This window comes from Narcine bancroftii, chromosome 1 (genome assembly GCF_036971445.1).
Source record: "Narcine bancroftii isolate sNarBan1 chromosome 1, sNarBan1.hap1, whole genome shotgun sequence".
NCBI lineage: Eukaryota > Metazoa > Chordata > Chondrichthyes > Torpediniformes > Narcinidae > Narcine > Narcine bancroftii.
In genome coordinates, this window is record NC_091469.1 from 116,354,139 (window position 1) to 116,368,098 (window position 13,960).

General features: G+C 39.0%; 1 protein-coding gene across 4 annotated transcripts in view; it reads right to left on the minus strand.

Annotated features, from left to right (window-relative positions):
• The window catches only part of zfyve16 (zinc finger, FYVE domain containing 16), a 125,746-nt gene extending 111,998 nt beyond the window's left edge, over positions 1-13,748 (minus strand). For 3 of the 4 annotated variants that reach the window (XM_069936541.1, XM_069936530.1, XM_069936515.1), the window contains exon 1: positions 13,655-13,748. The gene's annotated coding sequence lies outside the window, so the exon portion shown is untranslated. Of the gene's footprint in view, positions 1-13,459; positions 13,633-13,654 lie in introns of those variants that run through there. The other variant, XM_069936524.1, reaches the window with a different exon arrangement.
• Positions 13,749-13,960: the final 212 nt, after the last annotated feature.

A 13,960-nucleotide genomic window follows, 5' to 3' on the forward strand; every position in this document is an offset into this window, starting at 1 on the left:
TCTGTTTCTCCTTCTCAAAAAGTGGGGGTGGTCTCGCCATTTTTGGTACCCGGGACCAGTCCTCTACTTTCCCAGAGTCTGCAACCCTTCATGGTTACTGGCCACCATGGGTACCACCATCTTGGCCCCAGATCCCAAGGTGACAGAATTTTAAATTAACCATCGGTCCCTTTAACAGGCCATTTTAAGCCTTTTCTGGAGCTGTCAGTAGTCAAACTGGGCAGTTGGACCCCACGGGGGAGTACTGTCACTCCCAGTGGGTCTGCACCAACGACAGTTCTGCCGTTACACCAGCTCCAGCAGCACTGCCATTTTTTTGGATGGTATGTTGCATTCCAGTGTCATTTCAGGTTGAGTCCACACCATTCGCAAATGGGAGAGTGAGCAGACAGATGTCGTGGTCCAAGTGTGGAGTAGGGTCGAGGTCCTGAAGGTGGAACTTAGGGAGTTAGGAAGCAGAAAAGTAGGACCTCACAGATGGTAATCTGGGAATTACTGCCTGTGCCACACGCCAGTGAAGTTAGGAATACGAAGTTGTGGCTGAAGTGTTGGGGGGTGGGTTCAGATTTATGCATCATTGGGATGTCTTCTGGGGAAGTTCTGACCTGTACAAAAAGGACAGGCTACAATTAAACTGGAGCGGAACCAATTTCCTGGTGGGCAGGTTTGCTAGAGCCATTGGGGAGAGTTTAAACTAGCTTGGCAGGGGGTGGGAACCAGAATGTGAGGGCAGGGAATGGAGCAGAAGGTGGAAACGATGATGCAATGTGTTATGGGTTTGTGAGGAAGGACAGACAGGGAAGGAAGTAAAAATATAGTCAGTTGGAGGGTTTTAAATGTGTCAATTTCAATGAAAGTATCAAGAATAAAGGAGATGTATTTAGAGCATGAATCAGTAAGTGGAATTACGATGTGGCCATTATAGAGACATGCCTGATGCAAGGACAGGATTGGCTAATGCAGGTACTGGGGTAGATATTTTAAAAGGGATTGAAGTGAGTTAAAAAGAGGGGGAGGAAGTAGCATTACTGGTCCAGGATAGTATCACAGCTGCAGAAAGGGAGGATGCTGTGGAGGGAGTGTCCACTGAGTCGGTTTGGGTGGAGGTCAGAAATAGGAAGGGAGCAATTACTGTATTGGGAGTCCTCTATAGGCCCCCAGATTGCCCTTGGGACACTGAGGAACAGATAAGTAGGCAGATTTTGGAAAGGTGCAGAAATAACAGGGTTGTTGTTACGGGAGACTTCAATATTGATGGACTTCCTTACCTTTAAGAGGGACACATGGTGCAGAATTTGTCAGGTGTGTCCAAGAAGGATCAGCCAACTAGAGGGGAGGTCATATTGGATCTAGTTCTGGGTAATAAACCTGGTTAGATGGCAGACCCTTCAGTGGGGTCGCATTTTGGTGACGGAACAACTCTGAGCTTTAGCATAACTTTGGACAAGGATAGAAGCAGATAAAATGGTAAAGTGTTTAATTGGGGAAAGGCTAATAATGATGGGATGAGGCAGGAACTAGTGAGAATAAATTGGGAACAGATGTTCTCAGGACAAAGCACAGATGTAATGAGGAGGGTGTTTATGAACCATTTGCGCAGGGTTTTGGATAGGTTTGTCCTACTGAATCAGCGAAAAGATGATAGGAAAAGGGAACCATGGTTGACAAAACCAGTAAGGCAGCTAATTAGGAGGAAGAAGGAAGCATACATTAGATTTAGGAAGCAAAAATAAAAAGGACTCATGAGAATTATATGGTAACTAGGAAGGAACTTAAGGAAGGGCTTAAAAAAGCTAGAAGGGAGCAACTGAAGGTGTTGGTAAGTAGGATTAAGGAAAACCTCAAGGTGTTCTATGTATACAAGAACAAAAGGATAACAAGAGTGAAGGTAAGGCCACTTAAGGATAAAGAAGGCAACCTGGCCTGGAGGTTGGGGAGGTCCTAAATAAATACTTTGCTTCAGTATTCACCAGAAATAAGGACCTTGGTCAAGGTGAGGTAAGAAATGAACAAGCTTATGTACTGGACAATGTTAAAATTGAGATAGAGGAAGTGTTGGATCTTCTTAAAAACATTAGGACTGATATGTTCCTGGGACCAGAGACTTGCTGCTATGGAAAGGGAGGGAAGTGATTGCTGGGCAGTTGGCAGTGAACCTTGGTCACAGGAGAGGTGCCGAACGATTGGAGAAAGGCAAATGTGGTCCCCTTGTTTAAAAAAGATAATAGGGAGAATTTTGGCAATTATAGATCAGTGGGTCTTACATCAGTGGAAAAGATTCTTAAGGTCAGTATTTATGAGCATTGAGAGAAGTACAGTCTTCTGAGGGATAATCAGCATAGCTCTGTGAGGGGAAGGTCATATCTCATGAACCTAATGGAGTTTTTTGAGGAGCTAACTAAAGAAATTGATGAAGGTAGGATGCTGGATGTGGTGTATATAGATTTTAGTAAGGCATTTGATCAGGTCCCCAATAGGCGACTCATTCAAAAATTCATGAGGCATGAAACTTGGCTGTGTGGATTCAGAAGTGGCTTGCCTGTAGAAAGCAGAGAGTTGTAGTGGACGGGAAGTATTCAACCTGGTGGTCAGTGATCTGTTCTAGGTCCCTTGCTCTGAGATTTTTTTTTAAATGGCCTGGACGAAGTCGTAAAAGGATGGATCAGAATGGCTGCAGATGATACAGCGGTTGGAGGTGCTGAACATTGTCATAGGTTACACAAGATATAGACAGGATGCAGAGTTGGGCAGAAATAAGGCAGATGGGAGTTTAATCTGGATAAGTGTGGGGTGATGTATTTTGGAAGGTCAAACATGAAAGTAGAGTGCCTGGTTAATGTTAGGATACTTAACAATGTGGAAGAACAGAGGGATCTTTGGGTCCAAGTCCATAGATTTCCCAAAGTTGATGCGCAGATTAATAGGATAGTTAAGGTCTTTGGTATACTGGTCTTTGTTAATCAGGGGATTAAGTTCAGTAGTCATGAGGTAATGTCAAAAATCTCTGAGACCACATTTAGAATATTGTGTTCAAATCTGGCCACCTCATTACAGGAAGAATGTGAAAGCTATGGAGAGGATGCAAAGAAGATTTATCAGGATGTTCCCTGGATGGAAAATATGCTGGGGGTGGGGGGGGGGGGTTGGAAGAGGGGGAGGTTTGGAGCAAAGAAGGATGAGAGGTGACTTAATGGAGGAGTACAAGAGGCATAGATAAGGTACACAGCCAGCACCTGTTTCCCAGGGTGTGAGTAGCAACCAGAACTTTACACAGAGTAATGTTGAAAATTCTCCTCTTGCAGAATTTCACATTTTTCCCAGCCACAATAATCATCAAAACAAATATTATCCCCAAAAAATTATAAAATCCCCATCATCCAGCATTCAATCAACTCAAACAACTGGCAAAAATGGCAAGGAAATAAATAAATAAAATTGTTTTAAAATAAATAAAGTTTTAAATAAAAGTTTAAAATTATAAAAAGGGTCTCCAAAGTAACACACAACCCCTTGCTGAAAATGGGGGCAAACATTCAGCCAGTGGAGCACCCCAGTTGTGTCATACCCTCAGCAACTGTTTGAACAAAGTTTCAATAAAGTTGTGTTTGAATAGACAATAGGAGCTGGAGTAGGTCCTTCAGCCTGTGAAGCCAGCACCGCCATTTTACAGATCATGGCTGATCACTACCATCAGTACCCCTTTCCAGCCTTATCCCCATAACCCTTAACTCCATTCACCACTGGGCGATTCTCCCAAAATGTCTCCGTAACCCTGCCTAGTAAGAATATTTATTTTTATTAATATGTTATTAAGTATGTTTGTAAGGCTTTATCTTTAAGTTCGAGGAAGGGAGGGTTATAAATATGATAGTGGCACAGTTAGCAGAGCAGCTAGCAGAAGGCTATTACAGTGCCAGTGACCAGGGTTCGAATTCAAAGCAACGTGCGAGGGCCTAATTGGGACACTTGTGTGGAAGTGAGTCGGGATGCATCGAGGGTGTGATCAGGTGAGTCAGGTTGCGCTGAGGGCCAGACCGGGACATTGGAGGTGAGTCGGGTTGTCAGCACGAGGGGAGGGGATTAATTATGATGTTGAAAGGCATGGATGGAGTCCATGATAAAGGTTGTTTTCCATGGTGGGAGAGTCTGTGACAAGAGGGCACAACTTCAATTCTCATTCTCCCAAATTCCAATGAGTACAGGCCAAGAGATGTCAAACACTCCTTATAATCCTTTCATTCCCAGAATCATCCTTGTGAACTTCCTCTGAACCCTCTCTGACATCAGCACATCCTTTCTTAAACAAGCAGCCCAAAACTGCTCACAATACTCCAAGGTCTCACCAGTGCCTTATAAAGCCTCAACATCACATCCCAGCTCTTATATACTGTTCCTCTTGAAATGAATGCCAGCATTGTATCAACCATGTAATATTCCTTCACACTTATCCTAACTGAACTTTATCTGCGGCTTTTCTGCCAACTCTCCATCCTGTCTACATCATATTCTAATCGACAACTAGCTTCTATGTTATCTACAACACTTCCAACCATTGTGTCATCTGCAAGTTTACTGATCCACCCTTCCATTTTTTCATCCAAGTCATTTATTTTAAAAAAATCACAAAGAGCTGGGGTCCAGAGGTGAGATGTGTAGAGCTCTACTGGTCACTGACTTACAGGCAGAATATGTCCCATCGACTATTACTCTCTGCCTTCTGCAAGCAAACCAATTCTGAATCTAAGCAGGCATCAATCCCACACCTTGACTTTTTGACTGACCCTAACTTGGAGGACCTTGTCAAAAGCCTTACTAAAATTCATTTACACCACATCTATCACCCTACCTTCATCAATTTATTTTGTCACCTCCTTGAAACTCAATTAGGCTCATGAGGCAAGATCTGCATTCTTCAAGGCCACACTGTGATGGAATATTTGGGAATGTTTTTGGGAGATAAATTGGTAAAATTAGAGTAGGTTATATACACTCAATTTAAAACAGATCATATTTGAAATACTGAAGAATTCATATTCAGTGACTTTACAAAACTATGGAGAATGCTATGCACATTTCACAAGTAGGTGCTAATTGAAATAATGTCATTAAATGTTTGGACTATTGTCTTGGAAGAACCAGAGCCAGGTTGTCTGTTTTGGATCTATTTGCAAGGCATTTGACCTCTCTGCAAAGTGCTCACTCAGAGGTTATTGCTTAGCTAAAACAACAGATGAACCAGAAGACTGACTCTTTTTATTTGCTGGAGAAGGTCAGGGGTTTTGCAAGTGTGAGAGATTGAAGGACATGCTGCTGGCAGTTTGAATCTCAGATAGAGATATATAGACAGACAGACAGACAGAAGGGAGTCTTTGACTGTGTGTGACAAAGAAAGGTATAACAAGCCAGGAGAAGCTTGTTAGAACTGTAACAGAAACTCCAGAGTGGCAGATGGCTGGAAGTGCTATCTGTCTGATGTTCCTCTTGGAATAAGTGGAACAGAAAGGAACTCTGTGATAGGCTGAAAGAAAGAGGTTATCATCTGGAGAACCCCAACATGGCAAATTTCATCGGCAAGACATTTTTTTAAATAATTTTTTTATTTTTCACACTGTGAACCATAATAACCAAAATACATACAAACATTTCCCTCTTAAATATACAGTGGCATATTCTCCCATTTTTTCCCCTACCTTCCCTTCCCCCCTTTCCACCCCCCTCCAAAACCAATAAACATTCAACATATGCAATACAATAAAACCATTAAAAAATGTCATCACACAATGAAAATAAACAAGAAAAATGTGTCATCTACTTTTACACACTGGATCAAGTCATTTTGTCTTCTTGTCATTTTAGGGGGTGGAGGTCTGAGACAACCCCTCTCTGTTATGTTCCATGTATGGCTCCCAAATTTGTTTAAATAATGTGACTTTATTTTTTAAATTATATGTTATTTTTTCCAAGGGAATACATTTATTCATTTCCATGTACTGTATTCTCAGGCTCTCTTTTGATTTCCAAGTTGACATTATACATTTTTTTGCTACAGCTAAGGCTATCATAATAAATCCTTTTTGCGCTTCATCCAGTTTGAGGCCTAATTCTTTCCTTCTTATATTACTTAGAAGAAAGATCTCTGGATTTTTTGGTATGTTGTTTTTTGTGATTTTATTTAATACTTGATTTAGATCTTCCCAATACTTTTTCACTTTCTCACGTGCCCAAATTGCATGTACTGTTGATTCCATTTCCTTCTTACAGCGAAAACATCTATCTGATAATGTTGGATCCCATTTTTTTAACTTTTGGGGCATGATATATAGCCTGTGTAACCAATTATATTGTATCATGCGTAACCTTGTGTTTAATATATTCTTCATAGTTCCAGAACATAACTTTTCCCATATTTCATTTTTTATCTTTATGTTTAAATCTTTTTTCCCCACTTTTGTTTGGGTTTATAGCTTATTTCATCATTTTCCTTCTCTTGCAGCTTGATGTACATGTTTGTTATAAATCTTTTAATTATCATTGTATCTGTAATCACATATTCAAAGCTGCTTCCTTTTGGTAATCTCAGTCTGTTTCCCAATTTGTCCTTTAAGTAGGCTTTCAGTTGATGGTATGCAAACATTGTACCATGAGTTATTCCATATTTGTACTTCAATTGTTTAAATGTTAATAAATTATTTCCCAAAAAACAATTTTCTATTCTTTTAATTCCTTTTCTCTCCCATTCTCTAAAGGAAAGGTTATCTATTGTCAAAGGGATTAGCTGATTTTGCATCAATAATAATTTTGGTATTTGGTAATTTGTTTTTTTTTCCTTTCTACGTGAATCTTCTTCCATATATTGAGTAAATGATGCAATACTGGTGAGCTTTTATATTTCACCAGCTTTTCATCCCACTTATAAAGTATATGTTCCGGTACCTTCTCCCTTATTTTATCTAGCTCTATCTTAGTCCAATCTGGTTTTTCCCTTGTCTGATAAAAATCTTAATTGTGCTGCTCTATAATAATTTTTAAAGTTTGGTAACTGCAAATCAGCATGGTTGTACCTCTCTGTTAATTTATCTAATGCTATCCTCGGTTTTTCCCCCCTTTCCTTAACAATTTCCTTATTATTCTCTTTAGTTCATTAAAGAATTTCTCTGTTAAGGGAATTGGTAACAATTGAAAAAGTATTGTATCCTTGGGAAGACATTAATTTTAATGCAATTTACCCTCCCTATCAATATTAGCGGTAATTCTTTCCAATGTTCTGAGTCTTCCTGCAATTTCTTTATTAGTGGCTGATAATTTAATTTGTACAAGTGGCTTAATTATCTAACCTAATACCTAGGTATCGGATTGCTTGTGTTTGCCATTTAAATGGTGATTCTTTTTTAAATTCTGTATAATCCGCATTACTCATTGGCATCACTTCACTTTTATTTGCGTTGATCTTGAACCTCGATATTTCTCCATATTCCTTCAATTTCTTATGTAGTTCTTTTATTGATATTTCTGGTTCTGTTCAGTATACTATGATGTCATCTGCAAATAAACTGATTTTATACTCCTCCTCCTTTATTTTATTTTCTGTTTTTATTAGTTATGCCAATGGTACTATTGCTAAAGTGAATAGTGAGGGAGATAATGGACATCCCTGCCGAGTTGACCTACTTAATTTGAATTGGTTCGATACATATCCACTTACTGTTACCTTCGCCAATGGTCCATTATATAATGCTTTAATCCAATTAATATATTTTTCTGGTAGATTGAACCTCTGTAATACTTTGAATAAATAATTCCATTCTACCCTGTCAAAGGCTTTTTCTGTGTCTAAAGCAACAGCCACTGTTGGCTTCTTATTTCCTTGAACTGAATGAATTAGATTAATAAATTTACAGATATTATCCGCTGTTTGTCTTTTCTTAATAAATCCAGTTTGATCTTGTTTTACTATTTTTGGTACACAGTCGGCCAATCTGTTTGCTAATAATTTCGCTATTATCTTATAATAGCGATATTGGTCTATATGATGCTGGTGTTAGTGGATCCTTCTCCATCTTTGGTATTACTGTAATTATTGCTGTCTTAGATGAATCTGGGAAGTTCTGTGTTTCTTCTATCTGGTTCATTACTTCCAGGAGAGGAGGAATGAATAACTCTTTAAATGTTTTATAGAATTCTATAGGGAATCCATCCTCTCCAGGCATTTTATTGTTCGGCAGCTTTTTTAATACATCCTGTACTCTATTTCAAATGGTTTTATCAGTTTGTTTTGCTCCTCTTCTTGCAATTTCGGCAGTTCAATTTCAGATAAAAACTCTTCTATTTTATCATCTTTCCCTTTGTTCTCAGTTTGGTATAATTGTGCATAAAATTCCTTAAAGTTCTCATTAATCTCTATTGGATTATATGTAATTTGTTTGTCCTTTTTCCTCGATGCCAATACAGTTCTTTTAGCTTGTTCTGTTTTAAGTTGCCAGGCTAATATTTGTGTTTTTTCTCCTAGTTCATAATACTTTTGCTTTATTTTCATTATGTTCTTCTCCACCTTATTCGTTTGTAATGTTTCGTATTTTATTTTTTGTCCGCCAATTCTCTTCTTTTTGTTATATCATCCCTTGTTGCTCATTCCTTTTCTATACTTATTATCTTCCTTTCCAACTGTTCTTTTTCCCGATTGTAGTCCTTCTTCATCTTAGTTACATAACTTATCATCTGCCCTCTGATGAAGGCTTTCATTGTATCCCATAATATAAATTTGTCTTTCATTGATTCCATATTTATTTCAAAGTACATTTTAAATTGGCGTTCAATATACTCTCTAAATTCCTGCCTTTTAAGTCACATGGAGTTTAACCTTCATATATATGTTCTTGGTGGGATGTCCTCCAGTTCTATTGCTAATAACAGGGGTGAATGATCAGATAACAATCTAGCTTTATATTCAGTTTTCCTAACTCTCCTTGAATATGGGCCGACAACAAAAACATATGTTTTATGCCTACTCGAATAATACGAGTATTCCTTCTCCCTTGGGTGCTTCCCCCTCTATATATCCATAAGTTTCATTTCATGCATTGATTTAACCATAAATTTGGCCACCTTATTCTTTTTGCTAGCCCTTTGTCCAGTTTTATCCAACATTGGATCCAAATGAAGGTTAAAATCCCCTCCTATCAATATATTCCCTTGCGTATCTACAATCTTCAAAAAAATATCTTGCATAAACTTTTGATCCTCTTCATTAGGTGCATATATAATGAGCAAATTCCAAAATTCTGAATATATCTGACACTTTTTCATTTCATACCTCCTTGCTGGATCTATTATTTCCTCCTCTATTTTGATTGGTACATTTTTATTAATTTACATAGCTACACCTCTAGCTTTTAAATTATACGATGCTGCCTCTATGTGCCCTACCCAGTCTCTCTTTAATTTATTATGTTCCACTTCAGTTAGATGCGTTTTCTGCACAAATGCTATGTCAATTTTTCATTTTTTCAGTAAATTTAATAGCCTCTTCCATTTAATTTGGTTATGTATTCCATTGATATTTAGTCATATAATTCAATATGGCCCTCATACCCTGTTTACACCTCATTTCCGTGTCCTCACCACCACCATCCGCCTTTTCCCCATTTTCATCTCTCAGTTTTCCCTTTTTAAACTCAATGTATGACAACACATTTAAAACATAAAATACTTCAACTGATATATTTTTATTAGGGAATATGATAATATGATAAGAGTGAATTAGATAATTACCAGATCTCTTTTATTTACTTAGCGCTGGCAGTGGCCAAGAAATGTATAGCGATTACTTGGAAGAATAGAAATGTATTGTCTTTAGATAGGTGGTATTCAGAGATGAGGTTGTTTGGTTATGGAAAGAATATCTTTTTCTAGACAAGATGTCTTTTTATGAGTTAAAGTGGACCCCATTCATTGATTATATACAACTTAAATAAGTTTGAGTTAATCATTTTTTTTTCTTTTAAAAAAAAATTTTTTATTATATATTTTTCTATATATATGTTTTCTTTTTTTTATTTTTTTTATTAATAGTTGGGTTTTTTTCGTAAGTTCTTTTTGTTTTTGTTTTTTTCATATATATTCTTATATAATAAAAAAATTTTGGGTTAATAATTAATACTTAATTAATATTTTTTTATATATATCTTTTTTTTAAAGATATATATATTTTTTTTTAATTATACTAATAGTATTAATTCTTCACTCTTTATTGTGGGGGTGGGGAGGGGGGTTTAGGGGTTAAAAATAGTTTTTTTTTAGTCTTAGTTTTTAGTTGTTAGGGGGAGATGCCGAGATTGGTATTGTATTAACTATGTCACTTTGTACTTGTATTACTTTATTTTGTATGTTTTCTGTACGTGAATTACTTACTTTCTTCATATGTTAAAATTAATAAATAAAGTTTCGAAAAAATAAAATAAAATACTTCAACAACTCCCCATCCAATATTCCCTTAGCCCCAAATGTTCCCCCTCCCTCTCTGAGTTACCCCTTATCCCTTGCTGGGCAACCACAACTCCCCTCTCCATTTGGATTGTGAACCCGGTCGCAAGCGTCAACTGATTTCGCAGTGACGGTCACTCTCTCCCACCACCCCCCCAGAAGACTTTTTTTTTTAATTTTTTTTTTTTTTTTTTACACATCTAACAAAGCTCACCCTCTTTTTTTCCCCCCTTGCTTCCTTTCTTCCCTTCTCTTTCCCTTCTTTAGTTCACACATATACATTATTTTTACATCTTTATATGTATTTTATCGCCGTTCTTCATTCTTGTTACATCTCTTCATCTCTCCTTCTGTCCTGCAGGTGTTCTGCAAATTCTCGTGCTTCCTCCGGGTCTAGAACAGTCTGTTTTGTTCCCCAGGGTTAAATATTTTAAGCACAGATGGATCTCTTAACATAAATTTATAACCTTTTTTCCATAGGATCAATTTTGCTGTATTAAACTCCTTCCTCTTCTTTAAGAGTTCAAAACTTATGTCTGGGTAAAAAATTAAAAAAAAATTTTTGACCCTTGTACTCCAATGGTTTTTTGTCTTCTCTAATTTTATTCCTTCCCCGCTCCAGCATATTTTCTCTTGTTGTATATCTCAAAAATTTTACTAAAACGGATCTTGGTTTTTAATGTGTCTGTGGTTTCGCAGCTAGTGTTCTGTGTGCCCTTTCTATTTCCATTCCTTCCTGTATTTCTGTCATTCCCAGGACCTTTGGAATCCATTCTTTTATAAATTCCTTCATATCTCTCTCTGCCTTCTTCATCTTTCTTTAGGCCCACTATTTTTATGTTGTTTCGCCTTCTATAATTTTCCATCATATCAATTTGCTGAGCTAACAACTCTTGTGACTTTTTTGTCACTTTCTTCCAATTTTCTTAAGTCATTCACTTCCATTTCTACAGCTGTTTCTCATTGTTTCTAATCTTTTCCCTATTTCTGTCATGACCAGCTCTATTTTATTCACTTTTTCTTCTGTACTTTTCATTTTTCTTTTCATTTCACTAAATTCTAATGTCAACCATTCTTTTAATACTCTCATTTGTTCTTGGAAAAAAAACTATCTATATTCTGTCCATCTGTTTTATCTTCTATTTCTCTGTGCAGATCTTGGTCTTCTTCCTTTTCTTCTGTGTCTGCACCTGTGTTTGTGTCTTCTTCTTCTTCTCTTCCTTGTATCTGTGTCTCTTCTGACTTTCTTGGTGAGTTGCTTGTCTCACTTTGCTGGGCTTCTTCTTGCTTGGCTTCTTGCTGTTGGTCCTCTTCTTTTGGGCTACTCATCTGTTGGGCCTCCTGCTGCTGCTCTTCTTTCCTTTCACTCCCTTTCCTGTCTCTTTCCTCTTCTTCCAGCTGAGAGCCCTGGTGTCGGGCATCCCTCAGCTGGTCACAATGTTTGCCTGCTCCTCAGCGGAATCCCCCCCCCCCCCCCCCCGTCGGTGTTCTCCTTAGTAAGTGCACTGCGCATGCGTGACTCCTCGCACTTTTGTTTGGCTCAGAGAGCCATTTTTGCAGTCCAGCAGTCGGAGGGTCGCGACTCTGCGGGGTCGTCACCAACCTTGGAGAACGGGCTCTCTTCTCCACGATGGCTCCTTGTTTCTTCATGCAGTTAAGGCCTTCTCCTTTCTCTTCCGGCATCTTTTCTTCTTTTTTTTCCCGTTGTTTTCACTTTTTCCTTCTTGGGTGCCATTTTCTTTATCTTTTATTTGTTATATTTTGTATTTCTTGAACTTTGTATTTTCTTCACTTTATTTCTTCTTTTCTGGAGAGGGCTGGTATTCCCCTACCAGCCACTACTCCATCACGTGACTCCCTCCTCAGCAAGACACTGAGGTGACTAATGGTGGTACCTCAGTTGTGGAAATCCTGGAACAACACATCTACAAGAACCTACAAACCTACAAGAACCTTCCTGAGCAGTAAACATTTACCTTTCGAGCACCAAAGCCTGGTGAACTTTATACATGTTAAATTCTGTGCACAGTATAAGAATTGCCTGCAACCAGTGAACTTGAAAGAATGAGAAGTGAGATTGAACAGTGAACCAAAGAACTTTTCTTAAATTTACACATACACATTACAGAGACGTGCACTTAGAATTAGAAGGGGGTTAAGTCAATAGTGATAAGTTAAAGTGTGATTCTGTTTTCATGTTTAAAGATAATTAAAAACAACTTTTGTTTAAGTAGCTACTTGTCGTAGTGAATATCTATTGCTGCTGGGTTTTAACAATGCTTCTCTAAATTTTCATAATTCCTGACCCTAAAAATCCTAACCAATCGTGATGAAAGACTCATTGGTCTATTAATTCCCACGATTCTCCCTCTTACCTTTCTCAAACAACAGGATTACAGATGATACTATTCAAATGTCAAGTACCTCTCCTGTGATCAGGGAGGATGCAAAGATAATTTCCAAAGTAATGTTGACAAAGGTCTATGCAGACCTATATTTAAACATATTTCTAATAATTCTTTATACTATTTGAAATCTCATTTTAAGATTTGTAGTGACACTGTAATCACCGCACAACCAACGTTCAATAAATTCCAATGGTCTTTAATTAAGTTTATTTTTGACACCACAACTGATGAATATTTTTGTGTCTTTGCTACCGTCAAGTTACTCTTTGGGTCCGACCAGGGATGAACTTAAGTCAGGGTGGAAAGAGGGTGGGGCGCCAGGTAAGAAATGTGGCACAGGTCAATCGGTGAACGGGACAGAGAGATACCCAGTCTCAGTGCGAAGAGAGGGGAACCAAGGGAGTGAGTAAACGAGGCCGAGATCCAGTGGGATGTCATGGGTTGGAGTTTTAGAGAGCTGTGCAGTGGGGGGCAGAGGGGTGTGGGAAGGTGGATACCAGAGCAGGACTCTGACGCCCACCCAGATTTTCTTGTTAAGGCAGCGATCGCGAGAAATGTCAGCATACTCAAACCTGCACCGTCCTCTGGTGTCTAAATCTGCTGTGGCCATTGGCCTGGCACCGCTGCTTGTACGGCCGCCTCTCTCACAAAGGCCGAGCAGAGTTCAGCCCAAGAAGGCTTTCACGGGGACGGCCGTCAACCGGTTAAATATGTTTTATCGCTGAAAGTTCGGCGTAATCCATTAAATGGCAGCTGGTAAATATTACCGTCGGAGCAAGGGGACCGAACCCCGGAGCCTCGCCGTCGACACTTCAGCAGGGCCCGACCCAGAGCGAGTCCAGGCGCATGCGCACCTCAGGCTGCCCCCCCCCCCGGGGGGGAGATCATCGGTTGCCCGAGAAACCGAGCGCTGCGCATGCGCGCCTCAGACTGACCCCCCCGGCAGGGGAGATCATCGGTCGCCCCAGAAACCGAGCGCTGCGCATGCGCCGGATTCGTTGGCTGGTCTGAGGTCAGCTCTGCTCTTCGACTGAGCCGTCACCGGTGTGATTCGAACGGGAAGCGTGGAGCGT